Source organism: Ranitomeya variabilis, chromosome 4 (assembly GCF_051348905.1).
Source record: "Ranitomeya variabilis isolate aRanVar5 chromosome 4, aRanVar5.hap1, whole genome shotgun sequence".
Taxonomy (NCBI): Eukaryota; Metazoa; Chordata; class Amphibia; order Anura; family Dendrobatidae; genus Ranitomeya; species Ranitomeya variabilis.
Genome location: NC_135235.1, coordinates 301,583,743 through 301,610,595, shown reverse-complemented (window position 1 = coordinate 301,610,595; position 26,853 = coordinate 301,583,743). Strand labels below are relative to the sequence as shown.

At 42.9% G+C, this 26,853-nt stretch overlaps 1 protein-coding gene across 3 annotated transcripts in view; it reads right to left on the bottom strand.

Annotated features, from left to right (window-relative positions):
- AJAP1 (adherens junctions associated protein 1) overlaps window positions 1-26,853 on the bottom strand; it is a 446,974-nt gene that overhangs the window by 120,303 nt on the left and 299,818 nt on the right. The window lies entirely within an intron of this gene.

The following is a 26,853-nucleotide window of genomic DNA, read 5'->3' as shown; positions in this document are numbered from 1 at the left end:
CACTATTTGGACATGGCAGGAAAAGGAAGCTTTCACCAGCTGCCACCAGATTCCTGAGGAGGCAAGAGATGAAAAACCATGGCGTGACTGCAACAGAGGTGCACCAACATTCACTATAAAGTCTCAGTCTGCACATGGTAAGTGCTGAAGGTGCTAAAATGTCAAGATGTCACCTCCACTGACCCAAAAGAACAAGAAAAGTTGGCTTCAATATGCTGAAAAATATATAAATAAGCCACATGAGGTTTGGATTCTGTTCTGTGGAGTGATAAAACCAAACAAGAGCCGTGGGGGTCTAGGAATCAGAGGTATGTCCAGAGAAGGAAGAATGAAGTACACAATGAAAAGAACATCCTGTGTTCAATAAAGCATGGTGGTGGTCTGGTGATGCCTACTGCGAAGCCTGGTGGTGGCTTTGGGCTTTGTTTCCTCTGGCACTTGAAACCCTCAGTGTATGGAGGACAGTATGGATTCAATCAAGTGTCAGGAAATTCTAGGAAACTGTTATGCCTTCTCTGACTATGCTGGAGCTTGGATGTTTTTGGATTCCAAGCATATCTCAAAGACCTCCAAGATTTTATTTTACAACAGGTCCTGGAAGATTCTAGAGCGGCTTTCCTAGTTGCCTAACTTGAACCACATAGAAAATCTTTTTTGTGGGAATTTGAAGAGTGTAGTTACTTTCAACAACTCAAGATTATTAGTGACCTGGAGACCAGTGTCCATGAGGAATAGGCTAAGATCCTTTAGAAATATTACCAGAAGTTGATGTCTGGTTATGCATCACATTTTCAGAAGGTCATAACAGGCTAAGTACTAAAGAGTCAAAAAGCTTTACAAGCAGGGTGTGAATAATTTTGAATTTGTTGTGTTGAGCTACGGTATTTATATTATTCTTGTTTGATTGGTTCATTGCAAACAGCATAGTAAGTGATTTAATGATGGCTTTATTGTACTGATGTAGATCAAGATAAATCAGAATAACACCCCAGCACTATACTCACAAGTGAGGTTGTGTATGAAGCTCTTATGTCACTTCCAAGGGGAAGGGGCTGGACTACTGAGAGTGTCTCAATATATGACATTTCTCTAATAATTGCATTTATTACAGCTGCTACAAACCACATTCAGTAGTACACTGAGATGTGAAACTCAAATACACAGAGGGCCAAAATTAAAAGATTGGTCAAAGTTGAAGACCAACTCTGATATTTATTTTAAAAAAATGTCTACAATACAGGAAGTTTTTCCTTATCATCAAATATAATGATGAACCTTTTTTATATGGTAACAAATTTAAAGGTGTTGCCCCATGAACAAAGTACATTTTAATTAATAAATCTTAAAATAAAGTATTGCAATAATATGTTATGTAAGAGCAGTAAAAAGCATATGGCCCAATAGCCTAGTTTAAACATGTAGTAATAAATGATAAAAAAAAATCTTGACTAATACAGACAATAAAGTATGATGCCAATAAAAAGCCCCCAAACACAGTAAGAAACCCCCTCAGTGAATTCCTCCACACACATGAAATTATTACCCTACCATACCTCCCTGACCACCATGGAAAAGTATGGTGACCCCATCACAGTATGATTCCCCAACTGTAATCCCCACACAGCCCTCCACACAATATAATTAACCCCACATAGAGCTCTATACAGTATAATGGACCCCACATAGTCCTCCATACAGTATAATGGGCTCCATGGCCCCATATAGTCCTCCATACTGCATATTAAGCCCTGTATTGCCTTCCATACAGTATAATGAGCCCTACAGAGAGCCCCATGCAATATAATTGGCCCCACATAGTCCTCCACACAGTATAATGGGCTCCATACAGTAAAATGGCCCAACATATTTCCCCATGCAGTATAATGATCCCACATAGTGCTCCATACAGTATAATGGTCCCACATAGTGCTTCATACAGTATAATGGGTCCCACATAGTTCTCCATGCAGTATTATAGGCCCAACATAGTGCTACATACAGTAAAATGACCCACATAGTCCTCTATGCACTAAAATTGCCCCTCACAGTGCTCCATACAGTATAACGGGACCCTGCATTGTCCTCAATACAGGTTAATGGGTACCACATTAAAAATAAGTAAATACTCATGTCTTTTAGTTCCCTCACTGCTACAGTCTCAGCACCGAGCGCTCTGAAGCTCTTCACTACTTGGCAGAGCGGGCCCGCTGCAATGGCATCATCACGTCCGCTGCCCTGAGATGTCATATGCAGACCAATAATGAAGGTGGAGCGAGCGTCAGTGTCCCTACTCTATCATTGCTTTCAACTATATCGGCATCCAGGTGTCACAGGGGTACTGGGTAGACTATAGCAGATTACCCGGGCCCCTGCAATATCCCTCAAACTAGGGAAACCCTGTCTGTCCCTCTCCCAGAGTTTACACTGAAGGTGTGCATGTCTGGGCCGCCAGGCCTGACCCTGAGTCCTATTTCAGTACTAAGCTGAAACCTCCACCCGCCACCCAGTGATAAGAACTCTCACCAACCCCTACAGAAAGCACAGACAGGGAAAACTAAAAAACGCACCACGCCGCAGACACACAGGAAAACACTATAATGTGCACAGGGCAAAACAATACAAATATAGGAGGGAGAAATATAATGAAGGATAATACACCACCAGGTACAATATTTCCTCTCCTAGACCACCACTCCAGACCGAGATCACCAGGCACAAGACACAAGCTATAATCGGCGACGCCCAAAGCCCAGCAAAACTATTTAAAGGCAATGGGCGTGACTAAGTCTCCAACCCGAGTACCAGCCAGATTAACCCCGGACAATCTGGATCAATCTAGCCGGCGCCACTGAGCATATAGTGGACGAATGAGGAATTACCGCTGTCTGTCGGACGCCCTAGTGTGAACAGCGTCCGACATGACACCAGGATGCCAATACATACACTAGAAAGTACGATGCCAAGCAAGGGGGTTGGGGGTCGGCCCAGAATTGCAGGCCAACTAAACCCACCCCATGGGCCAGCTTTGGCCTTCTGGCCAGAGTTTGACACATTTCAGGCAAAATTGGAAGGAAAAATAAGCCCCCACTATAGGGTTGAGCGAAACAGATCGGACAATTTCAAAAGTCGCCGACTTTTGGGAAAGTCGGGTTTCGTGAAACCCGACCCGATCTCACTGTGGGATCGGGTCTGCCGTCGGCAATCTTCGCTCCAAAGTCGGGTTTTGCTTTTTATATATATATATATATATGTCATTGAGACACATATATATATATATATATATATATATATATTTATATTTATATTTACTTCAGCGCGATATATGTGAAAAGTCGGTAATTCAATTGCCGGCTTTTCATTTCTCCTGCCTAAACCCGACATGATATGAGACATGGTTTACATACAGTAAACCATGTCATATCCCCCTTTTTTTGCATATTCCACACTACTAATGTTAGTAGTGTGTATGTGCAAAATTTTGGCGCTGTAGCTATTAAATTTAAGGGTTAAATCGCGGAAAAAATTGGCGTGAGCTCCCATGCAATTTTCTCCGCCAGAGTGGTAAAGCCAGTGACTGAGGGCAGATATTAATAGCCTAGAGAGGGTCCATGGTTATTGGCCCCCCCTGGCTACAAACATCTGCCCCCAGCCACCCCAGAAAAGGCACATCTGGAAGATGCGCCTATTCTGGCACTTGGCCACTCTCTTCCCACTCCCGTGTAGCAGTGGGATATTGGGTAATGAAGGGTTAATGCCACCTTGCTATTGTAAGGTGACATTAAGCCAGATTAATAATGCAGAGGCGTCAATTATGACACCTATCCATTATTAATCCAATTGTATGAAATGGTTAAAAAAAACACACACACAATATTGCAAAGTATTTTAATGAAATAAACACACAGGTTGTTGTAATATTTTATTGTTCTCTCAATCCACCTGAAGACCCTCGCTCTGTAACAAAGGAAACATAATAAACCAACAATATACATACCATCCGTAGATCTGTAACGTCCCACGATGTAAATCCATCTGAAAGGGTTAAAATATTTTACAGGCAGGAGCTCTGCTAATGCAGCTGTGCTCGTGCCTGTAAACCCCGGGGAATGAAGGAAATGTAGGTCAATGACCTATAGTTACCTTCAGTCGTGGTGATGCGTCCTCTGCTGGATGTCCTCATGAACTGCAGCCTGGGAACTTTTTCCCACGCTCGACGTCATATGAGGACATCCAGCAGAGGGCGCATCACCGCGACTGAAGGTAACTATAGGTCATTGACCTACATTTCCTTCATTCCCCGGGGTTTACAGGCACGATGACAGCTGCATTAGCAGAGCTCCTGCCTGTGAAATATTTTAACCCTTTCAGATGGATTTACATCGTGGGACGTTACAGATCTACAGATGGTATGTATATTGTTGGTTTATTATGTTTCCTTTGTTACAGAGCGAGGGTCTTCAGGTGGATTGAGAGAACAATAAAATATTACAACAACCTGTGTGTTTATTTCATTAATATACTTTGCAATATTGTGTGTGTGTGTTTTTTAACCATTTCATACAATTGGATTAATAATGGATAGGATTGACGCCTCTCCATCATTAATCTGGCTTAATGTCACCTTACAATAGCAAGGTGGCATTAACCCTTCATTACCCCATATCCCACCGCTACACGGGAGTGGGAAGAGAGTGGCCAAGTGCCAGAATAGGCGCATCTTCCAGATGTGCCTTTTCTGGGGTGGCTGGGGGCAGATGTTTGTAGCCAGGGGAGGCCAATAACCATGGACCCTCTCTAGGCTATTAATATCTGCCCTCAATCACTGGCTTTACCACTCTGGTGGAGAAAATTGCGCGGGAGCCCACGCCAATTTTTTCCGCGATTTAACCCTTAAATTTAATAGCTACAGCGCCGAAATTTTGCACATACACACTACTAACATTATTAGTGTGGAATATGCAAAAAAAAGGGGGATATGACATGGTTTACTGTATGTAAACCATGTCTCATATTATGTCGGGTTTAGGCAGGAGAAATGAAAAGCTGGCAATTGAATTACCGGCTTTTCACATATATCGCGCTGAAGTAAATATAAAAATATATAGATTTTCCATTACTTTGCATTGGGTTTCGTGTTTCGGCCGATCCCCGACCCCAACTTTTCATGAAGATCGGCCGATTTCACTCGACTCGACTTTTGAGAAAGTCGGGTTTCGTGAAACCCGACTCGACCTCAAAAAAGGAAAAGTCGCTCAACCCTACCCCACTATGGTCGCCACCAGGAAACTGTTTAAAACTTAGATGTAATTATCTGCAACATATAAAATAATACAACCCTCTTCCAACAAAGACAGCAAGAATGCAATAGGCATAATTTATTCACAACAGAACATAGAACACAGATCAGAAGGTGAAAATTAGAAATTTTTCTATTTCATTTGAAAAACAATAACTAATTAAAAACTGATGGCAGCTACCCATCTCATAAAAGTTGGGCCCAGGCCAAGTTTACCATTGTTGAGCATCCTCTCTTCATTTTACAACATTTTCTAAACATGTGGGAGGTGAGGAGACATTGTTAGAGTTTTTGGAACATTGTCCCATTCTTGTCTGATGAAGGATTCTCCCTGCTAAACAGTACAGGGTCTTTTTTTGTTTTATAATACGCCAAATGTTTTCTATGGATGAAAGATTTGGACTGCAGTCAGCCAGTTTATCACCCAAAACTCTTCTTCTTCAACACTATGCTGTTGTCATGGTTGCAGTATGTGTTCTACAATACAGTTAGGTTAGCATATTTTGTTCTAAAACCTCTATATAATGCTCAGCATTGATAGACTTTCAATACGTATGCAGGAACTGTTCTTTGATAACAAGTTAGATGGTCCCTCTCCTTTTGAGTCTGCAGGACATTGAATCCATAGTTTCCATAGAGAATTTAAAATTTGTATCATCTGACCACAGAACAGTTTTCTATTTATCCTCAGTCCATTATAAATGAGTTTTGGCCCAAAGACAAGGGCAGCGTTTCTGTATTGGATTGACTTATGGCTTCTTTGCATGATAGAGCTTTAACTTGCATTTGTGGTTTGCACGGCAAACTGTGCTGATAGGCAATGATTTCTGAGAGTATTCCTGAGCCCATGCAGTGATTTGCCTGACCAAATCACGTTGTTTTTAATATTCCTGATGATGACCCGTAGATCACGAGCATCCAGAACTAACTGTCGGCCTTGTTCCTTATGCACATAGATTTTTCCACAGTTTCTTAATATTTTGATGATATTATGTACTGAAGATGTTGAGATATTCAAAGTTTCTGCAATTTTATGTTGAGGAAAATTTTTCTGAAATTGTTGCACAATTTTTAGACCCAGTTGTTCACAGATTGATGAACTTCTGACCATATTTGTCTCTGAGAGACTCTGCCTCTCTAACATGCTCTTTTTTACACAGTTACATGACTTAGTTGAAAATTGATGCTCCAGCTGCTTTTCATTTGTACCACTTACTTTTCCAACCTTTTGTTAACCCTTTCCCAACTTATTTTTACATGTGTCGCTGCCATCAATTTCTAAATGAGATAATGCATCATGCTACTGCAGTGCAGTATAATGCAACCTCCACCAGAGGGAGCTTGAGAGAGAAGTGAGACTGCGAACACAGAGAAGCACCACAGAACAGCAGCATAGGCGCCACCAAGTGGCAAGAGAGTGGTCAAACAAGCTGAGTAAAAAAACAAAAATAGGCAGAAGTACTAAAAGGATCAGCAGTACACGTGGTCAGGAAAAAGCTGGGAGGTTCAGCAACGGTCAGAAGCGGATAAGACAAAGTCAGAAGGCAGAAGCGAGTCCAAATACGAGCCAAGTCAGGAACCAGAGAATCAACAGACTAACAGGGAAATGCTGGGAAAAGGGCAGACAGAGGGAGTCAACAGACACAGGGCATCACAGCAGGACAAATCAAGAGTTACCAGAGTCAGGTTCACACACCGAAAACAGAACTATAGCTGACACCACCAGCAGGATGCATCGGAGCTAAATAGCAAACCTGAACCCAGCATGAGGCGGAGCAAAGTTAACCCTTGACATGATCCACCTGGAAAAAGAGCAGACAGGATTAAACCCTGGAACAGATCATGACAGTACCCTCCTCTCAAGGGGGGCCACAGGACCCCCAGGTTTCCCAGGATAACGTGCGTGAAATGCCCGGACCAATCGATCAGCATGAACAGATCGCGCCGGGATCCAAGATCAATCCTCAGGACCGTAACCCCTCCAATGGACCAAATACTGAAGTGAACTACGCACCATGCGAGAATCCACAGTCCGTTCCACTTCATACTTGGTCTGACCATCCACAGAGACAGGAGGCGGAGGGGATGGAGGCCCAGCAGAGGATGGTACAAATTACTTAAGAAGGGACTTATGGAACACATTGGGGATCCGAAGGGCTGGAGGAAGCCGTAAGAGAAAGGCAACTGGATTTACCACATCAATGATCTTGCAAGGACCAACAAACCTGGGACCTAGCTTAGCAGAAGGAACCTTAAGACGAATGTTCCTGGTAGACAGCCACGCTTTATCTCCTACCAGGAATATGGGTCCTACAGACTGTCTCTTAGGGCTGGCGGAACGCACCAAATAATTATAATGGTATAAGGTGCGTTCGCAGCCCGAGGTCCACCGTGCAGGGATGACACCTGCTGCTCTGTAATGGCAGACAGTATATGGCGGTATAATGTAAACACACATGGGTTAGCTTCACCTGGTATGTAAGGAAGCGAACCTTGCTGCGTCACAGGGCCGCCATACCACAGAGTGAACGCTAGTATTGGGTCACAGGACTCTGCCCCAAGGACACAGGGTTAGAGTCCCTCTAGACCACTAGCGCTCGGCATCGCAACTGCGGTGCCAGGGAAAAACCTAAATAATGATTTACTGCACTGAGTGTGTGGAGCACCGCTCTGGCGAACACGACTAAACACCTTAACTAGGGACAGGTAAGCGCACTGGTTGTGTACGGTGCCTCACTGGCTAACGTTGCTGTTAGACACTATAGATTGTGCCTGCTGCTGGATGGCACTAACTGGCGCTAGACAGCACCAACATTCACGAGCATTCATCAACACTAGGGATGGGAATGATTTGGAGCTTTCAACAGAACAGGCACACATCCACACACATAATAACTGATTTATACTAGCGCATGGCCGAGCGGCCATGCTAACCTTTTATATCTGTAGCCTTCCAGGACCTTCCTAGTGCTCCAATCGGAGCCGCTACAGGACCTGAGCATGTGACCCCCTACCACCAATGAGAGGTCGTCCCGTGGGCATACTCGGTAAAAGAAAAGCAGGACTTAGTCCCTGGAATGTCTGCTCGCCTCTGATCAACGCTGGTTACAAAGGCTGAGCCTGGAATGGCAGCTGTAACCAAATGCACAGTATCTGCTTGAGGCAGACGCTGGGACCGACGTCTCTGCTGAGCAGGCTCCACTGCGGCTGAAGGAGAATGGGAGACAGCAGCAGACATGGTTTGAGATTGACCCTGTGGAGCAGTGGGAACTCGACACCTAACCCTTCGCTTATCTGCAAAAAGTTTATGTTTGCCCTGAGCCTCCCCAATGTTCTTCTGGACCTCCCTCCACACCTCCCCCAATTGATCCACTGCCGTATCAGCCCCTGGATATTCTGAATCCAGCCTAGAAAATTATCCAAAATGGGGGTGAAACCCATATTTACAGAAGAATGGAGATGTGCCCGTGGACTGGTTATTCCGATTGTAAAATGCAAACTCAGCCACGGGCAACAAAGAGCACCAATCATCCTGCTGAGAAGTAGCAAAGGAGAAGGTCAGCTATAGTGTCATGCTGCTGCAGTGCAGCATAACACAACCTCCACCAAAGGGAGCTTGAGAGAGAAGTGAGACTGCGTACACAGAGAAGCACCACAGAGCAGCAGCATAGGTGCCACAGAGTGGCAAGAGAGTGGTCAAACAAGCCGAGTCAAAAAACAACAATAGGCAGAAGTACTAAAAGGATCAGAAATACACATGGTCAGGAAAAAGCCAAGAGGTTCAGGAATGGTCAGAAGCAGATAAGACAAAGTCAGAAGGCAGAAGCGAGTCCGAATACAAGCCAAGTCAGGAACCAGAGAATCAAGCAGACAAACAGAGAAATGCTGGGAAAAGGGCAGACAGAGGGAGTCGACAGACATGGGGCAAGTCAGGAATCACACCAGGACAAATTAAGAGCTACCTGAGTCAGGTTCACATGCCGAAGGCAGAACTATAGCTGACACCACCAGCAGGATGCATCAGAGCTAAATAGCAAACCTGAACCCAGAAAGAGGCAGAGCAAAGTTAACCCTTGACATGATCTGCCCAGAAAAAGTGCAGACAGGATTAAACCCTGGAACAGATCATGACATAATGTTTTCAAATGAAATGGAAAAGCATTCACCTTCTGATTTGTGATCTATGTTCTGCTGTGCATGCAATATGGCTATAAGAGATTTCCAAATAATTGCATTCTTGTTTTCTTTACATTTTACACCGCTTCCCAACTTTTTTTGGGGAATTGGGGTTGTAATAATGGACGCATTATTTAGTTTCTTGAGACTTCCATCTAGTGAAACAAGACTAAAATTTCATATATGAGACATTCCCCTTAAGTGCGAACACCCAAATAGACACATCTATGGTGTTATTTGAAGATAGCACAAGTACTTTCAATAGTACATTATGCCTATCCTGGCCCCGATATATTTTCCTCTAACTTTCAGAAATAAATCTCTGTCAATTAGATTTCCTATGATGTGCAAATCTATATCTATAATCCAATTGCGGAGGAAAATTACACATAGATGCCAAGTGTCCTAAACATTTTGTAGAATCTACTTTACAATTTAAAAAGAATCAATTCGCAGACGATGATGAAAGGCTGGAATTGCTTATCCAGAAATTGACTCTCAAGCCTCTTTTGCTCTTGCTTTCTCTTTTTCATTGGCTCATGTTTTAGATAGTGCAGTAGATGAACATGGATTGGCTTATTTTATCTTCTCCTCTAATGACATATGCTATTATAAGCCTCTTCATCATTGATATGATCTTATGGAAATTTTCTTATGTTCACCATTCTAATAAACATTACCGAGAATATTGAGTCCGGTATTTCTATTTCTACCGAGTATTTGGTTTATCTTATGACTGGCAAAATATTCAGAAACATATAGTAAGAGGTCAAGAAAAAGGAAAAAATATTTTCTGCTATTATCTCAGCACTGATATGTGATTATAGAGCTGTGGTCCTTGAAAGAAATATTATAAGCCTACTTTAAACTTATTCAGACCAAGCGCAGATGAAGCAAGTTTCATTATGGAATTTAATTAATAGAATTTTCTGATGGAGTTGTCCATGCATTACACAATTTGGAGGTTAACCTTTCCCACTTTTTTGAAGACTCAATTTGTTCAAAATTCAGATTAATACATTATTGCAACGTGCTAGCGAAAACCTCAAAAGACTGCGATTCCTATTACAGACAATTATATATAGACATGTACCATATAACAAAAATATCTGAGCAGAGTATCGCCAAATATTGTCTTTTTTTTAAGTTGGTAATCTTGTGCCAGTCATCATGGCATGTGTCAACATAGGAAACAAAGGAAATACACATCTGTAAAAGTGTATTTACACTGAAAGATTATTTTAAATGAGCGTTCTTAAGAAAAACAACAAGCTGCCAATCACCTGATAAAGGATCAAAATGCTTGTTCATCAAGTGAAATTGTATTTTGTGCAGCACACAAGATCCTCATTCTCATCAGCGAATTGTCCTGTGTAAATAGGTCTGCCTGTGTACACTACTAAACGGCCGCTGGTAGGTAAATGTTTTCCATTTGGCGGTTGTTTAGTGCCACCAGACAGAAAGTATAAACGTACCTTAAGTCATCGTTGATGTGGGTGATAGCAACAGATTTGCAATGTAGTCAGTCATGTGCATTGTATAGATGTAAGGTGGACCTAAGGGGTGAAACTGGCCGATAATTACTTCTGCATCTTAAAACACCCTACATAGGGGTCTCTCGATGTGTGCACATATACTGGTTCTGCTGATGGCACCTTCAGACTATGTTCTGCCACTTTATGAGATACTGGGAACCTTTAACTCTGCGATGAAGAAGACAGACAGGTTTGCAAAAATAAACTCTCGTTTACTAGGTCTGAAACATATATACAATGGGGTAGCAGAAATAATGCTTAAGCTTTTCATTTGTACAATATGACAGAGGTTCACAATTGACGATTGCGGATGGTGGCACATTACTTGTGTAGAATATTGCAAATAAACAACAAGCTATGTTGGGGGCCTCCATCTTCCCAGTACATGGCAACACAGATCAATGTGTTGTGCTGTGACCACTGTACCCATTGCTACACATTGTGAAAGGGAGCTCTCCTATCTACCAAACCTTATGGACATGCTCCAGCCTGGCTGATCCAGTATTTCTTCACAAAGACCTCCAGGTCTGGCTAACAGAGACTTGCTTAAAATTCTCTTTCAGTAGGTGCCCCAACTTGCTTGCTATGAGGAGAAACTGCAGCCACTGTTGCTTGAATGCTGAAAACATGCCACCTTGCAGATCTGCTCTTTGCACACACCCAGTTATGGCTAAAACTGACTAAGGGTATCCTTTCTTCTCTATAGACTAACTTTAAAAACAGGAACTAACTCCTAGTGCCCATTTACTCTTCCGCAAACTATGGGCAGGCCCTACAGTTAACCTTGTCCACCCCTGTACACAGGAAAACTGCAGCTTACACAAGGGTTAAAACATAAAACCACAGGTTGCATTAACTATATAGTGAGGGGTCTTCAGAGAGGGTTTTCGGACATCTTCTCCACTTTCACAGACTGTCAGGACTCTGAACATTTTTATTACCTTTTGTGCATTACTGTCCTTTTTCAAGATGGCGTCTTTGGTCTCATGTGCACTGTGTCTTCCTGCTATAAAACTCCACCCCAGCCTTCAGTCTGTGCTAGAGTATTCTGCCTTGCATCCAGCTCCTGACTCTGATGACTCCCTGGCTATATACCTGCTCCTGTGAACCTGTGTGGTTATCCTGCTACTCTGCTCTTAGTTCCTGCTGCATACACCAGTTTCCAGTAATCTTCCTTCATCTGCTGCTTGTGTTTACTCCCATCTGCATTTGCTGGACATGTAAGCTGTTGCTGCTCTGCTTAAACCTGAGATTATCACCCAGGCCTTCCTGGTTGAGATAATACATTGCTTGAACTGCCTTATAAGCATATCTATCTATGCTTGGACTAAAACAAGGACTTATTCATGTCAAGTATCCTCAAGAATAACTGTGCTTCATAGACTTTCTGCGTGATTGCATTTTCCTCTGAAGTTCCCTATAGACTGTTTAAGCTGCATTTAATATTTACACAAAGTGTTGTGGACTTGAGTTTCTCTCTGCACCTGTTGGAATCACCGTGTGATAATATAGACTTTACCACTTATAGCTGGGCTGAGTGGTTGCATTTTATGTGACCGCTCAGCAAAGCATCCAAATGCAGCTGAATGGTTCTCGTTGCAGGACAAATGAATTATCGGAGGACATGTGAGGATTTCTTGTGGTTCATTTCATGTGTTTTGGGAATTTTTATTTTGAATATGGGACTTTGTGTGTTTATTTCAATCAAAGGACTTTACTCTGTGTTTGCATTTATTACATTTGCCTATGGGATTAGTAATGGGGGTGTCTTATAGATGCCTCTCTATTACTAACCACTGGGCTTGAAGTCAGCTGACATTACAAAGTTGACGTCATCCCCAATACTATTACTTCACTTGCCACCACACGAGGGCAAGTGGGAAGGGCAGAGGCTAAGTGTCAGAATTGGCGCATCTAATGGATGCACCATTTCTGGGGTGGTTGATGTTCTTAGTCTGGGAAAGGACTAGCCTTTGCTGGTTATTAATAATGGGGGGGCAAACATCTTTTTTTGTTAATCACCAGTTAAGGCTAAGTAGACAGCTGTGAGCTGATATTAATAGCCTGGGAAGCTTCTTTCTTATTACTCCCTTTCCAGGCTAAATAGCCTGGGAAGCTCCTTTTTTATTACCCCTTGACAGAACATAAACTTCAGCCTCCAGCTGTCAGCTTTCTCTCAGCTGGTTAAGGATAATATGGGTGACCCCATGTCATTTTTGTCTTTTATTCCATCTATATAGCTCTTGTATTGTATTTTGACAGTTCAAGCTGTGAATTTAGTGCACTTGGCTGATGAAATATTGTGTTTCCTATGAGAAGGGTGTGTAAAAATAGCACGGCACACCCATAGTCCGTGTGTCATGCCATTTTCTTCTTGCACCCATTGACTTTCATTGTTGAGTCTTGCTGTTTCACAAGGCTATACACATCATGCTACAAATTTTTCCTTACCCCAATTCCATGTGAGTAAAACCTCACAGATGAGCACTGCCTCATTGCCTAACATTGTAGCAAGTGCAATGCAAGGTTTTATCATATTGCACTCTCTGAGTTTAAACGTTGATGTGAGCTAACTCTTAGTGCAACTTCCAATCTGGTGAATCTGGGGTTGTAATACTTATGTAGAAGTTCTCACTTTGCAATATTTTAAGAAAAAAATGTTAATTTGTTCTTTGACTAAAAATGCTTGTTGGCAAAACCCTCAACAGGCTGCACATTACAAATACTTGGTGGCCTTATAGATGCATACAGGATAAACCTTTCCTGACAAAGTATCTTTAAATCATGGTTTTTTTTCAAACCTTGCTCATGTCTCACCGCTCATCCAGTGAAATGTGGGGAAAAGAAGAATGTTATGGAAAGGCACATCTGTATCACCTGGGGGAAAGATCTGCATCAAGAGAAGGGTACTACATCAAGTATAGTCACCTTGCCACATGGTAAGTACCAAGAAAGCAAGAACACTGGTTAAACATATGATAAGTACCAAGAAAGGAAGAATAATTCTTAAACAAGAGTCTGTTTTTTTGTGGAATAAAACCAGGAGAACGAACAGCTGTGCATTGTCTTCTAACCTTTTCGCTTTAATTATTCATTTTCGAAACCTCCCATGAAGTGGTTCAAAGCTGACTTTTTTTTTATTTCCAGCCGTCTGCATCTTACACCTTCAAATATTTTCTGCTGGAATATTTTTAAACGGAATATATCATTAAAACCAAATCTAATCTATTATTCACACAACCATAATAAATACGTGTCCTAAGAAACAATCATCCACTTAAATTTTGTGAGTAGCTGCATAAACCTCTGACCCTACGATGCTCTGATCTGTACTGACTCAATTTCCACCATAAATTGGCGTGAGAGTAATTGTGTGACATCACTGCACTTAGTGTAGCTGATGTGTGTAAGTAAATTAATGCAGTGAAGGGTATAAAAGGAAATTGTGCTATTGGAAAAAAAAATGGGCAATATATAGAGATTGTATTTCTTTTATTTTTTTTGCATTTAAAAGCTTAGTTGAGTTAAAAATAACTAGAAAACCAAAAATGTTTTGTTTTCTTTTTTCAAAAAAACAGCACCCTACTTTTCCACAGGCTAAGAGTGGAATTGCAGATCAGACCCATTCACTTTAACTAAACTTAGCTTCTATACCAGACACAGCCTCTGGACAGATGTGGTGCTGTTTGCAGAAGAAAGCAGACAATTGTCTAATCTTGTGCAAAACCTTTAAAGGGAACTGGTCACCAGGTTTGCTCCATATGGGATACAGCCACCACCTTTCAGCCCTCATATACAGCATATTAATAAGCTGTGTATATGCCTAAGGCCGGAGACACACTGGTGCGAGAGACGGCCGAGTCTCGCTGGTTAAAAGCAAGCTGTGGCACCTGCACTCCGGAGCGGAGCGTGCGGCTCCATAGCAATACATGGAGCTGCACGCTCAGCTCCGGAATGCAGGTGCCACAGCTTGCTTTTAACCAGCGAGACTCGGCCGTCTCTCGCACCAGTGTGTCTCCGGCCTAAGTAAGGACTGCAACAAAAAGAAAACAACTTTTATTATACTCGCCCGGGGGACGGTCAGGTCCGAGGGGGGTTGCTAGTCCTGATCCTTTTTATTTTGATTCCGTCCTCCTTCTGTGCTTTGTGTGGATGGAGAGTGCTAATTCATCCACACAGTGTTTCCCGGCATCACGCTCCTACGCAGGTGTACTTCTCTGACCCAACAAGGGCAGAGCAAAGTACTGCAGTGTGCATGCGCTGAAAAAGGTCAATAAGCCCCGGCACATGCGCGTTGCAGTACTCTACTCTGCCTCAGTCAGGGCAGAGAAGTACGCCTGCGTAGGAGCGCGATGCCGGGGATCACTGTGTGGATGACATAGCACTCATTATCCACACGAAGCACAGAAGGTAGGCGGCATCGAAAGAAGGAAGGTGCCGGACCAGGACTAACGACACATCTCAGACCCGACCGCCCACCAGGTGAGTGTAATAAAAGATGCTTTTCTTTTGTTGCAGACCAGATCGTGGGCATATACACAGTTTATAAATATGCTGTATATGAGGGCTGAAAGATGGTGGCCGTATCCATAAGGGGCAAACCTGGTGTCTGGTTCCCTTTAAACATAAATGAGACTCATAACAGAAATATGTCTACTTAACCCCCCCTAATGACCAAATGAAATAAGCCCAAATCATAGAGGGCATTCACCTCTAACAACGACTAGAGTCACCTCCGATCACTGCTGTTAGCCCCATAAATGCAGCTGTCAATCTCTGATGCAAGCATTTAAGGCGTGCAATTCTTGTGCCGTTTTAATCACACATAGGCCCCCTTAAATCAAAGGATAGTAAGTTCATGTCCACTACAGAAAAAAAGTTTTAAAAAAATATAGAAAGTTGGCTCCCCAGCTTTAGGTGAGACATGCTCTCCTTTTACATGCATCTTCAGATCCACCAGACCGGGTGTATGATACGGCGGTACCTCTTATAATTACTGGTGGTATGTGGAATGCGCACACCCGTGGGTTACTACAATTGTTGGTTGTTGCCACAATGACCCTGGTTCAGATTAATGAGGGTGGTGTGCATATGGTACATTTTTAGGAGGGCATTGTCTTAACCGGATATAACTGATATTAGAACTGTTATGATTGGATATGTGATATCGTACTGAGGGCCATCTATTTCTGGTGTCTTTGATTACCAACACTTTCATCACTTTGTTTGTGTTTTTAATTGTTTGTTATGGGTTTATAATAAAGTTTTTTGGTATTTTTTATAAAAACTCCCAGTTTGTCTCCGTTTTTTTCTATTGGTTTATTATGTGGAGGTATACGTATTGATTTAGTGACTACTTGCAGTCACAAATATGAATCTGGAAAATGTCTTATTAATGCTGCATACATGCTACATACATTCTACATACATACTACATACATGCTACATACAATACTACATACATACTACATGCTACATACTTGCTACATACATACTACATACATGCTACATAGATACTACATACATACTACATACAATACATTCATACATTACATACATATAGACATACAGTACATATAACATAGATTACATACTAACCATTACTTGTCACTTTGTTCCCCGAAGCCAGTGTCATCTGTAAAAAAGATTAACATAACAAACAACCAATATACTCCCTGTCCGCAGAAATCCACGAGTGTCCCACGACGATCTCCCATGGAGAGCAGCAGCATCAGCTGATGCGACCGCTCACCAGGGGCTCCAGGAACGCAATGATGGGAGGAAGGTATCCTTTTGCACTGTATTTCCTGTAAAAAAAAATAGTCCCTAGTCTCAGTTTATGCCATTGCTGTGTGAGAAATTTTCCCAGGCAGCAATTGATATAAAGTGAGACTTTGTCCTAAGGTAACCTCTCAGTGATGCACTGCAGGAGCCATTGTCACTCGATGTCACTGTTCTATAGGGGAGATCATCGTGGGACACTCGTTATTAATTGGACTACGGCGGACAGGTAGTATACGGTTTATTATTTTACTTTTTTTGCAGGCGCTGAAGTATGGTAAGTATGGTTAAATGAAGAATATTAAAATACTTTTTTCCTAATGTGTATGTTTTATTAACCCTTTATTACTATTGGATTAATAACAGATAGGCGTCTTATTGACGCCTCTCCGTTATTAACCCGGCTTAATGTCACCTTACAATAGCAAGGTGTCATTAACCCCTTATTACCCCATATCCCACCGCTACATGGGAGTGGGAAGAGAGGGGCTATGTGCTGGAATTGGCGCATCTTACAGATGCGCCATTTCCGGGGCGGCTGCGCATTGGTATTTGTAGCCAGAGGGGCAATATCCCTGGCCCCTCTCTAGGCTATGAATATCAGCCTGCAGCTGTCTGCGTAGCCTTTCTGGCTATAAAATATAGGGGGACCCCACGTCATTTTTTGGGGGGTCCCCCTATTTTAATAGCCAGTAATGGCTACGCAGACAGCTGCGGGCTGATATTCATAGCAGGCTACAAATATTGTCCCCCAGCTGTCGGCTTTCCCCCTCTGGCGCAGAAAATTGCGCGAGCCCACGCCATTTTTTTCAGTTATTTTTTTAAATTAAACGCTTATTAAGGCCTCTTTCACCCTTGTGTCGGTACGGGTCTGACATTGTGAAATTTGTGCACAAAGTGGGCAGCGGATGCAGTGATTCAATGCATCCGCTGCCCATTCTGAAGTCCGGGGAGGAGGGGGCGGAGTTTCAGCAGCGCATGCGCGGTAGAAAATGGCGGATGCGACGGACAAAAAAAGTTCACTTGAACGTTTTTTCGTGCTGACGGTCCGACAAAACACGATGGATCCGTTGCACGACGGACGCGATGTGTGGCCATCCATCGCGATCCATCGGTAATACAAGTCTATGGGTAAAAAACGCATCCTGCGAGCACATTTGCAGGATCCGTTTTTTTCTGCCGGATCCGTTTTTTACCACCAGATCCGTTTTTTTCCCCTGGATCCATTTTTTCTCATTGTATTTCTCGTCGGATTGCGCCTGATGGCCACACGTTTCATCCGTTTTTGCCGGATCCCTCAAAAAAGCTGTTTCCATGATTTGAATGGAAACATGCATGAAAAAACGGATTTGGAGGCCGGATTCATCATGTCACATCTCAGTTTCATACGTTCCTCTGTATGTGTTTTCCATCTGGCGGAAACAGCTTTTTTGACGGATTTGGCAAAAAACGGATGAAACGTGTGGTCATCAGGCGCAATCCGGCGTTAATACAACTCTATGAGAAAAAACGGATCCAGCAGAATAAAATGGATCTGGCGAAAAAAAATGGATCCGGCGGAAAAAACGGATCCAGCGGAAAAAAATGGATCTTGCAAATGTGCTCTCAGTATGCGTTTTTTACCCATAGACTTGTATTAGCGACTGTTAGGTGTAGAGTTCCTGCCTCTGCACAGGGGAATCTCAAACCATCACTGCTGCGGTCTTCCATTCTTCTCCAGCTGCGTTGGAGTCTGCTCAGTGGAGACGTCGGTCCCAGTGTCTTGCTCAGTCTCACTCTGTGCATAGGGTTACTGCTGGTTTTCCAGCTTCTGCCATTGAAACCAGTGCTGGGCAGCGGCGAGCAGACGCTTTTGGGACTAAGTCCTGCTTTTTCCCTTCTGAGCATGCCCAGGGCAAGATCTCCCGTTGGAGATCGAGGGTCACATGCTCAGATACTGCAGCAGATCCCATTGGTCCTCCAGGAAGGTCCTGAAGGTGCTCAACTTCTGTGGCAGCTTCCCATTGGTCCTTCTGGGAAGGTCCTGTACATGCTGCAGCTATAAAAGGTTTGCATGACCGCACGGCCATGCGCTAGTGTACATTTGTATATGTGTTTGTTGATGAGTGCAAGTCGTCCTTAAATATCCCATCCCTATTGAATGACTGCTCGCGTGAGGTGGATGATTGATATCTAGCGCCCGACTTAGCCATCAGCACCTAACACACAATACAGCGTCTATTGCTGTGACCGCCAGTGCGGCGCCGTGCGCTTTCACAGCGCTTTCCTGACCCAAGCCTGGGTGGTTAGTGGCGTCCACCAGTGAGGCACCGCATGCACTCTCGTGCATCTTTATTAATATTATTTCTTTCTCTCTGACACCCCGGTTGTGGTGTCGAGCACAAGAGGTCTATATGAACTCAAATCCTGTGTCTTGGGATTGAGTTCTGGGACTCCTTGCTTGTGCTCTTGGTGCGGTACCGCGGCCCTGTGACGCAACAGGGTTTGCTTCCTCCACACAGGGTGAAGTTAACAGGTGTGTGTATCCACATTGTACCGCCATATAGTCTGTCATTACTTAGCAGCAGGTTCCATCTCTGCACGGTGGACCCCGGGCTGCAAAGGCACCTTACTCTATCCTCCTAATTATTTGGTGCGTTCCACTAGCCCTAACAGGGACGGATCGCGATGGATGGCCACACGTCACGTCCATCGTGCAACGGATCCATTGTGTTTTGTCGGACCGTCAGCACGAAAAAACGTTCAAGTGAACGTTTATTGTCCTTTACATCCGCCATTTTCTACCGCGCATGCACGGCCGACACTCCGCCCTCTCCTCCCCAGACTTCAGAATTGGCAGCAAATGCATTGAAACACTGCATCCGTTGCCCACGTCGTGAACAAATTTCACAACGTGTGTTGGTACGTCGGCCTGACGCATAGCGATGGACCCGTACCGACGCAAGGGTGAAAGAGGCCTTAATGAGCGTTTAATTTAAAAAAAAACGAAAAAACGTTGTGGGCTCCTGCGCAATTTTCTGTGCCAGAGGGGGAAAGCCGACAGCCGGTGGCCAATATTTGTAGCCTGCTATGAATATCAGCCCGCAGCTGTCTGCGTAGCCTTTACTGGCTATTAAAATAGGGGACCCCCCAAAAAAATGACGTGGGGTTCCCCTATATTTTATAGCCAGAAAGGATACGCAGACAGCTGCGGGCAGATATTCATAGCCTAGAGAGGGGCTAATTCCGGCACTTAGCCCCTCTCTTCCCACTCCCGTGTAGTGGTGGGATATGGGGTAATAAGGGGTTAATGACACCTTGCTATTGTAAGGTGACATTAAGCCGGGTTAATAACGGAGAGGCGTCAATAAGACTCCTATCTGTTATTAATCCAATAGTAATAAAGGGTTAATAAAACATACACATTAGGAAAAAAGTATTTTAATATTCTTCATTTAACCATACTTACCATACTTCAGCGCCTGCAAAAAAAGTAAAATAATAAACCGTATACTACCTGTCCGCCATAGTCCAATTAATAACGAGTGTCCCTCGATGATCTCCCCTATAGAACAGTGACATCGGGTGATGTCACTGCTCTATAGGACCCTCAGTGATTCAGTGACAGGAGACAATGGCTCATGCAGTGCATCACTGAGAAGTTACCTTAGGACAAAGTCTCACTTTATGGCTATTGCTGCCTGGGAAGATTTCTCACACAGCAATGGCATAAAGTGAGACTAGGGACTATTTTTTTTACAGCGGCGGAGGAATACAGTGCGGAAGGATACCTTCCTCCCGTCATTGTGTTCCTGGGGCCCCTAGAGAGCGGTCGCATCAGCTGATGCTGCCGTTCTCCACGGGAGATCGTCGTGGGACACTCATGGATTTCTGCGGACAGGGAGTATATTGGTTGTTTGTTGTTTTAATCTTTTTTACAGATGACACTGTCTTTGAGGAACAAAGTGACAAGTAATGGTGAGTATGAAATCTATGTTTAATGTACTGTATGTCTGTATGTATTGTATGTAATGTATGAATGTATTGTATGTAGTATGTATGTAGTATGTATGTATGTAGTATGTATGTAGTATGTAGAATATATGTAGCATGTATGTAGCATGCATGTAGCATGTATGTAGCATGTACGTAGTATGTAGTATGTATGTAGCATGTAGCATGTATGTAGTATGTAGCATGTATGTAGCATGTATGTAGTATGTATGTAGCATGTATGTAGCATGTATGTAGTATGTAGTATGTATGTAGCATGTAGTATGTATGTAGCATGTATGTAGTATGCAGCATGTATGTAGCATGTAGTATGTATGTAGCATGTATGTAGTATGTATGTAGCATGTATGTTGTATGTATGTAGCATGTATGTAGTATGTAGCATGTATGTAGCATGTATGTAGTATGTATGTAGTAAGTATGTAGCATGTATGTAGTATTTATGTAGTATGTATGTAGTAGGTATGTAGTATGTATGTAGTATGTAGCATGTATGTAGCATGTATGTAGTATGTATGTAGCATGTATGTAGTATGTATGTAGCATGTATGTAGTATGTAGTATGCATGTAGCATGTATGTAGTATGTGTGTAGCATGTATGTAGTATTTTTTTTTTTACATTCGACACATTAGCCGGATGATGGGACTACTACTGTCCCATCATTGGCTAATGTGTTAATCACTGTCATTGTTGCAGGCATAGCCCGATGGGACTTGTAGTCCCATCGGACAATGCCTGCACAGACACAAAGACCCCGGCAGGCCGCACAGACCCTCCGGCTGGCCGCACAGACCCCCCGGCAGGCCGCACCGACCCCCCAGCAAGCCGAACAGACCACCCAGCTGGCCGCACAGAGCCCTGAGAGGCCGCACAGACCCCCTGGCAGACCGCTCAGACCCCCCGGCAAGCCGCACAGACCCCCTGGCAGGCTGTACAGACCCCCCGGCAGGCATACACAGACCACCCACGGTCCCGCACAGACCCTGCCTGCACAGAGACACGCAGTCTCCACCCACACACCGCCCACACTCAATTATACTGCATTATTGCACTGTGGGAACTTCCAATTCTGGTATCTGATATCGCAAAAACATCGGAACTCGGTATCGGAATTCCGATACAGCGAATATCGTCCGATACCCGATATTTGCAGTATTGGAATGCTCAACACTAGTTATCACATCCACAGGCAATCTCTGAAAATGAAAATAAAATTCAAATTTCAGAATTGCTGTTTTTTAGTTACCATGCCTTCCCCCCAAAAAGGGCAATAAAAGGTGATCAAAATGTCATATATTATGTACCTCAAAGTGGCACCAATAAAAAGGTCAGTTTGAGACTCAAAAAACAAGCTCTCAGACAGCTCCATCGACAAAAAGGAGAAAATGCAACGGGTCTCAGAAAATAGAGACATAAACGAAAATTATATTTTTCATTCACCACTGAAGTAAAAAAAAAAAAAAAACTTTACAAGCCTGATATATGTTTTCCTAGGTCAGTTTAATTTTGCAATACATGCAGTAAAAGCAAAACCACAAAATAATTGCAAAATTAAGGTTTTTTTGCTAGTCTATTGCACTTGTCATTTTTCCCATTTTTGAGTACATAGTATAAAAAAATTAATGGTGTCAATCAAAACAAAAACTATTCCCACAGCAGAAAAGCTATTAAACAACTATACTTGATAGAAAATTTAAAAATGTGTGACTCCTGGAAAAAAGGATGAAAAAAACAAAAGTGTAAAAAACAAAAATATTCTGAGATGGCAATGTGTATAAAGAAGCACTCAAATCAAAATTTGTATCCTCTTAATATATTGCAGACATTACATTTTACAGCACTGTTCACTTACAATTGCTCATTTTTCCTTTCTACCTTCTACCCAGCTAATTCTTCTCTTTTCCAGTAGGTCTATGACAAACAGACTAGCTGAATCTTTCTAAGCTCTATGTAGATATAGGAAGTCTCTTTTCTATGTATGAGTCATTAGGCTACGTACCCACGATCGGGAATAACAGTGCCTTAAACGCAGGGTATATTTGCATGTTCTCAGTAAACTGTGAGGATTTAACGCACCTAATGACTGACTATGGGGGAAACTATGTAGCGGAGACAGTCTCCGAACTGCCAAAATTAACATGCTGCGGCCCATAAACCCGCACCATGGGTGAGTTTACACAGCGTTAAATAGAAGCTCAGTGGGCACAGAATTTCTGTAAATCTCATCCACTGTGCTTGTAATGTAGTTTTGCACGCAGCACAAATGCACTACGTCCAAAATGCTGCTATTTCTGATCGTGGGCACGCAGCCCTACTGCAAATGAAGCTGAAGAAGAAGATGACTCATGCAGAGGAAAGAGACTTACTGTTTCTACATTGAGCAGAGAAAAGAGAAGAATTAACTGGGTAGAAAGGCAAAATGAGCAATTGTAAGTAGAATTAATATATTGCAGTCATCATATTATATAGCACTGTGTACTTACAGTTGCTCATTTTGCCTTTTTATCCAGATAATTCCTCTCTTTTCTTTGCTATATGTAGAAATAGGAAGTTTCTTGTCCCTACATTTATCATTTCTCTCTTCACTTCCTGATCCAGCTGATTCGCTTCTCCCTCTGACAGGGGAAGTATGGAGAGACATGAGGCAGAATGGGAGGACACGTGGGGTCCAAAATGGGAGGACACGTGGGGTCCAGAATGGGAGGACACGTGGGAGCAGGATGTGGGACATTATTACTGTAGGGCAAATTAAAGGATATTATTTTTGAGGATACAGTTTTCATTGTCAGGGAGGAGAGGTCCTGCAACTATGCAAGATGACAGTGTCGCTTTATTTCTTCACCTGGCGTAATGTAGAAGTTGGGGAAAAATTATGGCATGTGCTCTAGATAACTGTGCTATTTTCTACAGAGACGAGTCCTGGCTGCAAGAAATGATGGCGGTCTCTGCTGGATGACGTCACCAGTGAATCAGTGTGTTACCTGTACACTGACATTATACACTGTGTACTATATACAGAAGTCCTGTGTATAATGTCACTGGTGATCACTGTACTATTTTTGCAGTGACACTATATGCAGAGCTCCTGTGCATAATGTCACTGGTGATCACTGTATTATTTGTACACTGACACTACAGGTCCCTCTCAAAAAATTAGCATATAGTGTTAAATTTCATTATTTACCATAATGTAATGATTACAATTAAACTTTCATATATTATAGATTCATTATCCACCAACTGAAATTTGTCAGGTCTTTTATTGTTTTAATACTGATGATTTTGGCCTACAACTCCTGATAACCCAAAAAACCTGTCTCAATAAATTAGCATATTTCACCCGTCCAATCAAATAAAAGTGTTTTTTAATAACAAACAAAAAAACCATCAAATAATAATGTTCAGTTATGCACTCAATACTTGGTCGGGAATCCTTTGGCAGAAATGACTGCTTCAATGCGGCGTGGCATGGAGGCAATCAGCCTGTGACACTGCTGAGATGTTATGGAGGCCCAGGATGCTTCAATAGCGGCCTTAAGCTCATCCAGAGTGTTGGGTCTTGCGTCTCTCAACTTTCTCTTCACAATATCCCACAGATTCTCTATGGGGTTCAGGTCAGGAGAGTTGGCAGGCCAATTGAGCACAGTAATACCATGGTCAGTAAACCATTTACCAGTGGTTTTGGCACTGTGAGCAGGTGCCAGGTCGTGCTGAAAAATGAAATCTTCATCTCCATAAAGCATTTCAGCCGATGGAAGCATGAAGTGCTCCAAAATCTCCTGATAGCTAGCTGCATTGACCCTGCCCTTGATGAAACACAGCGGACCAACACCAGCAGCTGACATGGCACCCCACACCATCACTGACTGTGGGTACTTGACACTGGACTTCAGGCATCTTGGCATTTCCTTCTCCCCAGTCTTCCTCCAGACTCTGGCACCTTGATTTCCGAATGACATGCAAAATTTGCTTTCATCAGAAAAAAGTACTTGGGACCACTTAGCAACAGCTTCTGCCGCTGTTTATGGTTCAAAAGTGGCTTTACCTGGGGAATGCGGCACCTGTAGCCCATTTCCTGCACACGCCTGTGCACGGTGGCTCTGGATGTTTCCACACCAGACTCAGTCCACTGCTTCCTCAGGTTCCCCAAGGTCTGGAATCGGTCCTTCTCCACAATCTTCCTCAGGGTCCGGTCACCTCTTCTCGTTGTACAGCGTTTTCTGCCACATTGTTTCCTTCCAACAGACTTACCATTGAGGTGCCTTGATACAGCACTCTGGGAACAGCCTATTTGTTGAGAAATTTCTTTCTGGGTCTTACCCTCTTGCTTGAGGGTGTCAATGATGGCCTTCTTGACATCTGTCAGGTCGCTAGTCTTACCCATGATGGGGGTTTTGAGTAATGAACCAGGCAGGGAGTTTTTAAAAGCCTCAGGTATCCTTTGCATGTGTTTAGAGTTAATTAGTTGATTCAGAAGATTAGGGAAATAGGTCGTTTAGAGAACCTTTTCTTGATATGCTAATTTATTGAGACAGGATTTTTGGGTTATCAGGAGTTGTAGGCCAAAATCATCAGTATTAAAACAATAAAAGACCTGACAAATTTCAGTTGGTGGATAATGAATCTATAATATATGAAAGTTTAATTGTAATCATTACATTATGGTAAATAATGAAATTTAACACTATATGCTAATTTTTTGAGAAGGACCTGTATATATAAAGCTGCTGTGTATAATGTAACTGGTGACCACTATTACCTGTACACTGACACTATATACAGAGATTCTGTGTATAATACCACTGATGATCACTGTATTACTTGTACACTGACACTATATACAGAGCTGCTGTGTATAATGTCACCGGTGATCACTGTATCATTTGTGCAGTGACACTATATACAGAGCTCCTGTGTTTAATGTCACTGGTGATCCTTGTATTACGTGTACACTAACACTATATACTGTGTACTATATACAAAGCTCCTGTGTATATTGGCACTTATGGTAATATTAACATTGTGTTTTTTTTATTAATGATCATTATTGTAGTATTTGGTCACTATGTGGTGGTAATATGTGGTCTGGTCATGCTGTGGCCGTATCTGTCCCTTGTATGTGGTATTAATTTCATTTAAAAAATTAAAATATACCTAAAAAGAGTATTGGATATTTTTACAATTTGTTAATAGTTTAAAGTAGAGTAGGGCCCGGCCAAAAGAGTCTACCTTGTCATGTTGGCAGTTAAAAAAAAATCTTTTAACCAAAACAAAAGCTGCTGGATACGTACGTGATGTGGTGTTCGATGGGAACTGATAATGTTTGTTTGGTAAGAACGTGGTGCACATGTGGAGTTTTTCCATGAGTGGGCAGTGGGATTGTGGAAGGTTCGAGTGTTGGAGGCAGAGCTGGGGTTAAGCCTGGGCAGAGTCTCAAGGGGACTCAAAAATTTAGCCAATATGGGGTCCTGAAGTTCCTGATGGCAGCCCTGCCCTGAGTAATATTTTTTTTTTAATCCGCCATACAGTTCCAGAGATATAGGTCTTTATATTTAGCACTACTGCTTGGGTGTAGCTCATGGGGTAACTATGCAAAATAGTTTTAAATAGATTTAAAGGGAACCTGTCACCACCAAAATCGAAGGTGAGCTAAGCCCACCAGCATCAGGGGCTTTTATCTACAGCATTCTGGAATGCTGTAGATAATCCACGATGTATCCTAAAAGATGAGAAAAAGAGGTTAGATTATACTCACTCAGGGGTGGCCCTGGTCCTGGTCCGGTCCAATGAGTGTCGCGGTCCGGGGCATCCTATCTTCATCAGATGACGTCCTCTTCTTGTCTTCACGCTGCGTATCCGATGCAGGCATACTTTGTCTGCCCTGTTGAGGGCAGAGCAAAGTACTGCAGTGCCCAGGCGCCGGACCTCTCTGACCTTTCCCGACGCCTGCGCACTGCAGTACTTTGCTCTGCCCTCAACAGGGCAAACAAAGTACACCTGTGCCGAAGCCGCAGCGTGAAGACAAGAGGACGTCATCATAAGAAGATGGGAGGCCCCGGACCTGACCGCA